General features: G+C 38.7%; 1 protein-coding gene across 2 annotated transcripts in view; it reads left to right on the top strand.

Moving 5' to 3' along the window:
• The first annotated feature begins 266 nt into the window (after window positions 1-266).
• atp2b1a (ATPase plasma membrane Ca2+ transporting 1a) overlaps window positions 267-10,859 on the top strand; it is a 39,960-nt gene continuing 29,367 nt past the window's right edge. For both annotated transcript variants that reach the window (XM_063500685.1, XM_063500684.1), the window contains exon 1: window positions 267-385. The gene's annotated coding sequence lies outside the window, so the exon portion shown is untranslated. The remainder of the gene's footprint in view (window positions 386-10,859) is intronic.

Here is a 10,859-nt window from a genome sequence, read left to right as displayed (position 1 = left end):
AAGCAACAATACCGCTGTGAGACACGCACCTTTCATCGTGTTGCATTAAAAAACAAATAGGTGGTCTTGGTCTGCATCTCTTCTGTAATTAAACATGAAGAGATTATTGTCTCAGCAGTCAGCCACGTCAGTTGCGGCAACATCATACCGCTTTTCCGCCGCACGCATGTGTCATATGATTTCCGGTCAAAGTGACATGGGTTTTCATGAGTTCGAGGGAGATAGGAATTATCTTGGCAGTGTGAGGTTTGCAGGCTTTGGTTGTGGTTGTGACAGCGCAGTGGGCGGGATTATACCTCAGATCAGGGGAGAGAGTCTAGTCTTTGGTGAGACTGAGGGGGAGTTAAAGAGAGAAAGGGAGCTGGGGTGCTCTTCAGAGGACGGAGTAAGTATTATTTTACTTATATTTTTCTCCATTAGCGCGGCAAAATGCCACACAATAATTGATCTTTCCAAGTGATTTTGTATGTTGCATGTAACCCCATAACCGGTTAAGGTCTTCTTTTTTTGTGTGCACTGATCAACGAGGGCCAACCACTGTGGGTAGCTTGCCTTGGGTAGTTAGCGGTATACCAAGCTAATGTTAGCTATCTTGGAGGGATACTGACATGGGGCGGTTCGTTTTCCAACACAGGTAGCTAATCAGCCCGGGATGCTGCCAGATTTCATTCGCTTGTGCTTAGTTTGCTTGGGACTTCTGCGTGGCTCATGGCTAAGTTTTTAGACTTGTCAGTCTGTTGGAAGTATCTTTTGTGAATTTCCCCTCTTTGCAGTCAGCATAAGCTAACGCATTAGTGCTAGTTGGCTAACCGTGTACGCTAGTCAGGACCGCTGTTATTTTTTAATAACATATCTGTTGGGCTGCACATTGACGTTTCGACTTGGTTGCTCCTCGCGGGGTCCCGCTGTTAAATAACACTTCAACTATGGACCTTCATATCTTTAATAGAAAGTTGACTGCATTGCATGTTACATGGTGATATGTCATTCAGCTTGTCTAACGCCTCGCAGTTCCCGTTTTATATGCAGATACATAACGTTAGTGGAGTAATACTACTAAACGGCCTGGAACTGTATTCCGCGAGCGCTGGGAGTCCACGCGCTGCGGTTGCTCAACACACTCAATACGGGCAACTCGGGGAACCCATAAAACCGCGTTAGTCATTTCTGCTCTCTGTCTCCACAGTAAGCGTGTTTTGAATCTTCGTTTATTGACTAACATCATTTTCAGGGGCTGTCATTTGCTGGTGTCGCATTCTGTTGTCCAACACTTTAATTTGTACCGTATTCTGAAGACAATAATTTGACCGCAACTAGTAGGTTTTAATCTCAAGTCCCAATCTCCTAACCTCCTCGAAACAACTACGAGAAACCCATTTGAGCAAATATGGCTGTTTACCACTCTTAAATGTCCTGGTATGGCAAAACTGTCAGGTTATTTCCGAACTAAGGGGGAAAAAACTGCCACTTGTCGTCCGTAACGCTACTGAAAGAACAACGCTTATTTAATACTTACACGGCAATAGAAACTCACACACTGACTGCAGCTCGTCTCTTTAAATTGCCTTCCACTTGCCCGTAATGTATCTCGTATTTCTTAGGGCTTCCAGGTACTGCAAGATGATTACGTACGTTAACGTTACACTCTTAATCTTGATTGACGACGTAATATAGATTGGTGCACTCAGACATTACCTGCAGTATCCAGGTCGATGTGGAGTGCAGCCACAGAGCACCTTTTGGTGTCTAGTTGAAGGGATCACTCCTTATCCAATTAAATAGCACCCAGCTTGCTGCAGCGCCAGCAGTGTCTTTCAGTGTTTGTGTAATGACTTGTGATTCTACAGTGGATTGCAGGTATTATTGTAGTTGTATGAAAAGACGCTGAACATAGAACTCGCTGACACAGAGCGTGCTAGTCACCTGGAGTAGTCATCTGTACTCTGGTCTTGTTAAATAATATAATGACAGATAAGCAGTTACACGGATTTTATAATCACAATATCTTGCTGCACAATATTATATTAGCTGCAGTGACAGTTGCTGTGATTCAGTTTGGAGATATGTTTGAATTTTCTAGCTAATACTGCATTAGAAGTCTATTTTTTTCCAGGTTTAGCAGTGAGTAATGCTTCATTGTAGCTGCCTAGCGCAGCATATAGAAATTGAGTTTGTTTAATGATTCACTTAAATCATCAGTAACACAATCTGTTGCTGTGTCTGAGCCCTTTGAACTCAGACTGTTGCTGTCACTCAAGAATGACAAAAATATCTTTTCTTATTCTTTGCTGTGCCACCCTTTTTTTCTAATGGCTGATTATAGACATTACCCCTCTCCTTGAGTGACTAATATGAGTCAGTAGTTATTTGAATACTTTTTTAAATTCTTTTGAAAAATTGTTATATTTCAGAGGGAAGATCACCTGACCTTTGTGGCTCATTAGTTCGTTTGTAGAAAATCAACCTTTCAAGACTACACCTCTACGTGCTTTTCAGCGGTGCATGTTTTTTTTGTTTTTTTTTTTCTTTTTCATTTGCTGTGCTGGAGAATGTTGTTCTCACCAATCTTACATGCTCCTTGCTGCTGAGATAAGTGCTTATTGTCGAGTACTCACGAAGCTATAGCTACTGTGAAGTAATGCCGCATATCTGGTATACTTTCTTCCAGGCAGTTGTCGCCTGCCAAATCTGTTCCTAACTCATCATGGATGAGTTCCTCTTACAGCTGCTGGTTCACATGTTCACTTATTTCATTGTCATGCTCTGCACTGCAGACAACTATAAGCCCAACATTAAGAAAAATTACTAACATTTGTCCTTAGTGTACTCTGTAATTCTCCAAGTTTAATGTTTATAATTGCTAGTTTAAAGCATTATTTCACTGAGGTGACCACTGCAGGTCATTAATCTAAGGTGGCATTAAGCCTCATGTAAACCAGCATGTAAAGCTAAATATAGTGTGGTTTTGAACCACGAAGTGTCATGTATTCATGGTAACATTTACTAATGATGGCATTTTACTTATCTTTCCTACTGTGTGTGGATTGTAAGGTCAAGATTATTTCAAGCAGGGGTTTTAGGTTACAGGGTCTTTTAGTCATTCATTACCACTTGTTCATTTAAATTTTGTTTAACTTGGCACGAGAAACAAATTACACAGGTGTGACTACCAGTTATATGCTTCAGTTTTTAGTTTCAGGAGATCAAATGTACTATAATTGAAGATTGGCAAAAGTTATTATATACTGGGATTGTGCCTAATTAAAATAATTGCAAGGCACGTGCTACAAAATAGCCCTGAAGACTGTCAGAAGGTCTAAATATGCTACCAGTCAGTCTGACGGACATTTATGTTAGTTTTGGCATCTCTGCTACATGGTGGGCTCCGTGGTTTGACGTGGCAATGATTAAAGGGACATTTTTAAAGTGGGCTAGATGGTTTAACTGTATTATTATTATTATTTGTTCATTTGAACTTCAGCGTCATTGAGCTTATATAATAGAAACATACTTCCAGACCTCAACTTCTCTCATCGTAAAGCATTGCTGGTTGTCTTGGATGTTATCACTTGTGGCATACAGCATACAGTCCTGCTCTGGTGTAATCTTCTCTACACATTCAAACTGCCATTGTAGCGTGCTCTGAAAACCTTGCAACATTAGTACAGTGGAGGAAGGCAAGTAATATCATACGGTGGAGCCAATGAGAGAGCAATTCCTGCCTAATCAAGTCAGAGCAGTGTATTCGTGGGAAACAATCGCTCCCTGAAATACCACTTTGAGTTGATTTGTAATAATTTTTATTCGAATCAAATGCAATCATGTGGATCATGAAATCATTTGTCTGTTCCTTAAAGCTTCAGAACTTTCTTTGTAGTATACATTTTCACTTGGGCTATTTATTAACAGTTACAGCAAGTGGTTTTGTCATAATGAATGCAGAACACATGCATGGCATGTGTTAAACCATAGCAATACATTCTGTACCACAGTTTTTTTTTTTTGTTGTTGTTGTTTTTTGTGAAATATATAATGCACAAGTTAACAATTGTGCATCCTAAATCTGAAATGATGGCAACAGCAATTTCAGACTACAGCAGATAATGATGGGGCAGCAGGACCCCAGGCCACCGATCTGGTCCGTGGAATCGCACATAAGCAAAAACACAGAAAGCCTCTGATCTTCAAAGTGCCTCAATGAAAGACGCCTCATTTTGGAACATTTTCAATCCTATGCACATGAAATGCTATGCAAAAGCTCAATAAAACTATACCTCCTGGTGTGCATTTACATCTTTGACAGGAGGAAATTAGTTTATATTCATGTATAGTATTTCTTTGGCCAGTACTATGAAAGAAAGGGTCATGTTTGATTTTATGATAACAAATTCTGTAGGTAAATGTTGAAATTTTAATTCTGAATTTGTCCAAACAAATTAATTAATTTATTTATTTATTTTTAACAGTGGGGGGTGGAGGGTAAGAATACAACTTTAACAACAGGACAGTCTTCCAGCACTCAAAAATACTCATGTGCTCAGTTTCTCAGTTTTACTTGTTTAAATGCCCAGCTTTCCCCTCATTTATGCATGTAGCAACAATTATTTTTGACATGCTCTATATATGTTAATATAAACAGTTTTGAGAAACCGGTCAGTCTTCATGTGCCTAGATCCCCACTATGTACTAAATTTTATAACTTGTCTGTTCTGTTGTTATGTAAGAGGTTAAAAACCTGTCTATAAGAATGTGCTTCACCTGCATTGCTTTTGTAAGACAGCGTCAAACTATTTGTTGGTAAATTTAAGATATTACTGCTTATGCATTTCAAATTCGTACTGCTTGTTGTATAGCAAATTCTTTTTGTTGGCACAAAGGTTCAAAAAGAAAAGTACAACCTGTTCCTGAAAAGGTTTGAAAAGTAAATGCTAAATTTTTAATTGCTTAAAAAGTGGTCAAAAGTCTCAACACTAATCAGATCTGTTGCCAACAGGTTGGTAAAATGATTGGGTATAAGAACCCAGAGAGGCTTTTAGAAGTAACACAGACAGGCGTTAACATCCTTGCAAAAGATTGCATTGGCAAATAGTTATAATAATAATAACTTAAATTTAATTAATTAATTCATTAATTTAAAATTAATTTTTTTCAACATTGACTTGCAAAAAAGAAATAAGATTTCATCATTTATGAAGCATAATACTATAAAACACTGAATGGTGGTCAAATTTGTGCCCTTGGGTAGTAGTGCCTTATAATTGTACACAGGTCAGGGAAATTCACAACTAGGAATGAATCCACAAATGTTTAATTGAAACTCTACCAGGTGGGGATTAAAAAAATGTGTATAGCCAGCGTGTAATGGGCTAAGGCAAAACAGAAATCTGTGCTGTGGAATGATAAATGAAAATGTAAAATTATTTTTGGAAGTATTGACATTTTTACCCTTCAGAATAAAGAAGAGGGGATAGACTGGCTTGTTATCAGTACAAAGTTTTACGTACTGCACCAGAATTTTGTTTTGGTTTTTTTGGAAACCATGATGTTCCAAAAAACAATTTACATCTGCTTACCTACAAGACAGAACACACAAAGAAAAAAAAAATGTACGAAGACTATATTTAATAATATTAGAGCACAAATAAACGTTTTTAAAATAACGCGGTAGTCTTAAAGTGTCCATAAATTGATCTATAAATATAATATGATAGACAGTGAATACATATATAAAATTTTATTCCTATTTATCCAGCAGCCTTAGTTCTTGGAGGAAAAAATGATGGTTTACTTTCATTTCAAATGCTGTTACGTGTCCTTCCATACATGCAGTAAAAGGAGCTGGAGAGGAAAAGCGTGTTGACGGTGACACCTCTGACTGTGCGTTCTCATGAACTGGCAGCCTGACAGCGTTTGAGAGCTATGTAGAGGTTCCAGTCGGTGGGATGAAGTAGCACTCTCAGCTGCAAGCCACGCAGCACAAGGATGGCCGGGTGTCTCTGCTTTGTACCCTCCACATTTACATGGCCTGACCCAGTTCGGCAATGGCTAGCAGTGGGGGGAGGGGACAGTCTAGGGGAAGCTAAAAATATCACCTCTCGCATTAGGCAGCTCCATTGCAGAGGGATCCCTAGAATTGCTATCCTTGACTTGCATCAAGTTGTTGGCACATAAAGGTATTCAAATTGCCAGAGGGTTTCCTTAACATGGAAACAAAGACATAAGTATATTTATGACACATCCATCACTATTGTCCTGTCTACTTGTTCCCACTTGCTGCAATCTTCTTTGTAGGGGATTCATTGTGTTGTAGTTTTGAATAGCCTTGTGATGTGCAGGTCTGTAATTCTTGGGTTAAACCAGCACACATCCACCCTGAGTTATCAGTCTGCTACTGTAGCTTGGAAAGGGTTAACTCTGGCCTCTGTCATTCAGCCATACCATGCCAGCTGTTGGCTTGGAGATCCAATCACAATCATTTTCCACTGTTGTAACATGTGAGCTGCACTGCAACCCGAAACTGACCCAGGGCAGCAAATGTTGGCACTTCTTTCATCTTGGCATTGTTGCTGCATGTTGGGTTAGGGGGTGTGAATGTTATAGTAAGACATGGGGTGGGGGGTGCAGTGAATTACACTGAAAATTATAGGCTTGTCTTGAATAGTCCATATGGTGCTCGAAGCAAGTTAAAGTCCTGCCACTTGATGCAAGTACTTTTGAGACCATTAACAAATTTAGAAAGTCACATGCTTTCTTTAGGGTACACGATGGTCTACCCTGAAATTCACCTGTGTCAGGTTGGTGGGATTTGTGGACTTGCTCTGGTACGAAGAATTCCAAAACTATCCTGACTACAGCTGCATTTACTACATAGGAAATAATTTCATCCCTGCAATAAAACAACAACAAATGACTTGCTTCTTGCTCTTGGCTAGTATTTTTCAGAGGTGAAGGAAAGTAACGGGTGGGAATGCTGCTTTTCTAACATTTCTACTGATCTCCATTACTACCACATACAGGAAGGGAGTGAATCAGTTTGTTGTGAAGTTTTATTTTATTAATGGCCTGTAAAAAGAGCCATCAGTGTTTAGACGACAGTGGAAACACAGACAGCCAGCAGCCATAAGGAACCCAGTTTCTTGACAGAAATTCCTGGGATTAAAACATGTGCGTCATTTGCTTGGAATGGCTATTGCTGAAATACAATGTCACCTTTTTTAATATATAAATTTATATATTGTTTGACAACACTATAAAGTCTTGCGCTTTGAGTTTGGGGTGTGTGTGTGTATGTCTGTGTATTTTGCCAGAGTACATTGTGATTATAAAATCAGGATACTCAAGAATGGAAATGAAATGAAAATGAAAATGCCACATCAGGTTAACGACCACCTACCTCATCCCCGTCTCAATGGGCATGCTAATATGGAATGAAGAGCCTAAATCTCTGGACAGCACAAATCATGCAAAGGTGCATTTCCTTCTCACAATAGGGATTTCCACAATGTCTCCCACCTCGGCAGCACACCCGGCCTGGCAATTATACCGTGTAATAAATAATAAATTCTGCCCCGTTTTCCATGGCAGATGGCTTCAAATAGAGTCTCGACATGTGACAGAATAGTTTCCAAGAATCTCAATGGAATAAGCTTCAAGTATCCATTTGTGCACTGAGCAATAATAAAGGCTACATTTACCCAGTTTAGAGTTCAAACGCTTTCTTGAGTTTGACATTCATTTGGAGTTCCTGTTTGCTGTAAAGACAGATGAAAAGTTTCCTTTCAAATGTGATTTGTGTTACTGTTTGAAATGTAGAAAGTGAGAAAAAGCAAGTAAAGTATCCCCAGTGTTATTTCCAGACATGGCTTAATGTTCCCGTGTACCCCCACTGGTGCCTTTCCTAATGGATCAGATGGCTGGGTCCAGATTCCTTGTGCAATGCAAGATTAGTTTGACATGGCTTTTAGTATAGTAGTGATTTCATATAGAAACTGGGCCCATCTTGTTAAATCTCAGCCATAAATCCAGAAATCAATGAAATCAAACCTTTCCTAAAACAGATGTACACTTGCTATGCTTCAGCCTCTGTAGTTTTATTAGGAGGTTGCTTTCTCACCCGAGCTTCTCCAAGACATATTCGTATCAACCTGGTCGACGTGAATGAGCCACATTGTGTTAGTCTGATTAACACTGAATGGACAGCAGCCTCTCATTAGAATGGACTCTCCCATGTAGAGCACCATGGAGGTCCCTCATGCGACAGATAGTCTTAATTAGATTAAACAAAAGGCTTTTCCGAGGGTAATCAGTCAGTTGGTCCTTGTTCACTACGACACCCCAGGAGTCACACAGCAGGGAAGCCAGGGGCTTTATGACTGTGATTTGTTTTTTGTTTGTTTGTTTTTTAATTTAATTGTGAGAGACTTTATGTTGAAATGGCAAGGGGACTGATGTAGTCTAGAATAAATGGGGGTGTTTAGTCGAAAAGATTTGACTGTAATGTTGTATTAGAAGCTCTTCATCAGGCAGACTGAACTTGAAGTCTAAAGTTATTTAAATTATACTTCTTTTAGTGTAGTAGTCATATTCAAGGGTAGCAGGTTCAGGTTCAGGTTACTTTATTTATACCCGTAGGTTGATTTGGTCTGCAGTAGTGAGTCATCCATCCTTGCACGCACATATTCAATACAAACAGAGACAACAGATAAGCGTAATACAAAATACTAAAGAAATTAATAAAAACATAAAAATAATGAATTCACCTGGCATAGGATTGTAAAGCTATGGATTTGTTCATCTAAGTGACAGCTGCTGCAGTGAAGCAGTTTTTAAACCTGACACCAAGGACAAGGAGAAAATGGATTCAGTGAGAATATGATTAAATGAAATCATCATGGTTGTATCATTGTGGAGTTTAGGTTTTTTGCACACAGCTTCACAGTTTGCTTCAAAGTTTAGCTTTGAATCAATAATTGTTCTGAGATATTTCTAAGATTAAGCACATTCCCTCACCCATAATGGACGTGATCTCTTGTGTATGAGTGCACTTTCTAAAATCGGTGGTCATATATTTTGTCTTAGTTACATTTAATTAAAGACTCATCATACCTTTTAACAAAATCATCAAGTACTGGGCCGTAGCTGATCCCATTATCCTGGAGCTGACTAACAATAACAGAGTTATTCACAGACTTTAAAATGGTCCTGTTTTCATACCTGCTCTAACACATATTTGTGTGCAGGATAAATAATGAGTGCAAGAGTGTGCATCCCTGTGGGTAGCCAGTTGAGGAGCAGACTTGGTTGGATGGGATCCCATTTCTCCAGACTTTTTGAATCGTGTTAGTTAAAAAGTCAAGAATCCAGCCCAGAAGACTTTTTATTCAGGTCAAATTGTTCTCTTCTGATTAAAATAGGAGGATTGGGCTGAAAGCTGAAAACTAGCACAAGGAAGTATTTAACATTCAGGTTGAACAAGGTTATTGTGGCATATACTGCTCCTATCTGTGGCCTGTAAGCAAACTGCATGGGGTCAAGGACATGCCCAGTTTACCTTAAAATATCTATTTTCATGTGGGTTTGTTTGTTTGTTTTAAGATTTTCATCATTAATTAAATATCTGGGAAAAGTAGATTTAGAAAACGGGGACTAAAACATCATCATCCATACATTAGGTCCATGCTGTGCCTGTAAAAACCTTTTTTTTTTTTTTTTTTTTTTTTAAATGGAATGAAATTAAGGATTTAGTTGTTGAGCGCAGGATTTATCAGGTCCATGAGACTTTTTACTCATATGGATCAGAAGGCCTGTTCCACATCCCTCTCATCAATGTTAAAGTGCTGTTTATGTTCAGGCTTACAACACAGTAGCAGGATCTCTGGTATTGCAAGCAAGATGTTATTAGGTATTCACTTTGTCCACATGTATGATCCCATGAGCCCAGGAATTCTTCCTTAAATGTTCACTTGGACTCAAGTATAGACTGATTAGAATGTGATGATCAAAGGCTGTGTTGATTTTGATAAAATATTGAAGTAATCCCATTTTGTTTACAACAGGTCTCTGTGAAATCTTAATTTTACAAATTTGGCTGGAATGACTTTAAAGACAAGGGGCTTTATGCTCCTATCCCAAAAAGTGAAAAGTGTTACCTGATTTTTGTGCACTTATTTATTACAGCAGGGTGTAAGAGTTTGTACTGTTTTGCTATCCTTTAGGGTCAGGTTATATTCTCTCATCTGTCCCCGGTTTCAGAGTACGTGTGTATGTGTTCACTGTGTCCTCTGTTCTCTGTAAAGAAGTTAAGATAACATTACTGAAGTTAAACGTAACCCGATAATTTACTGTAAGTGCAGTAAAAGCTTGCCAACAAACGTTTCTGTCTAAAATGACAGGGGAGAATAAGCTGACAAGGCAGAGCATACTGTCAAGTGCAAAGCAATAAACTTAAGGTAAACACCTGGTTTAATTGCGCTAATCTTTTTTGCTCCACCTTGAAGCTATGGTCACTATAGAGAGATCTTCTGGCGTGCCTGCTTCAAGATTTGATATGCACTTTGTAGTGTCTTTTCAACAACATTTATATTTGACACAGTGACTTTATGTTGTATCAGGGTCTGCTGTTTATTTATTAATACAGATAGGGTAGAAGACCAACAACAAAGCCTATTATTATTTATCATAATTCAAAAAATTGCCTTTCTTAATCTGTACAGCAGGCAACATCCTTATTTATCAGATGAGGAAGAGTTTGTATTAATAGGAAAAACAGAAACATGAATTTGAATTGTAACTAAAAAGCAGGTAAAAAATGGTCTTGTGGTTTATTGTGCTTGTCCATGTATTCTGTTAGTTGGTTGAAC

The sequence above is a fragment of the Pelmatolapia mariae genome, linkage group LG17 (assembly GCF_036321145.2).
Source record: "Pelmatolapia mariae isolate MD_Pm_ZW linkage group LG17, Pm_UMD_F_2, whole genome shotgun sequence".
NCBI lineage: Eukaryota > Metazoa > Chordata > Actinopteri > Cichliformes > Cichlidae > Pelmatolapia > Pelmatolapia mariae.
This window is presented reverse-complemented; position numbering and strand designations above follow the sequence as displayed.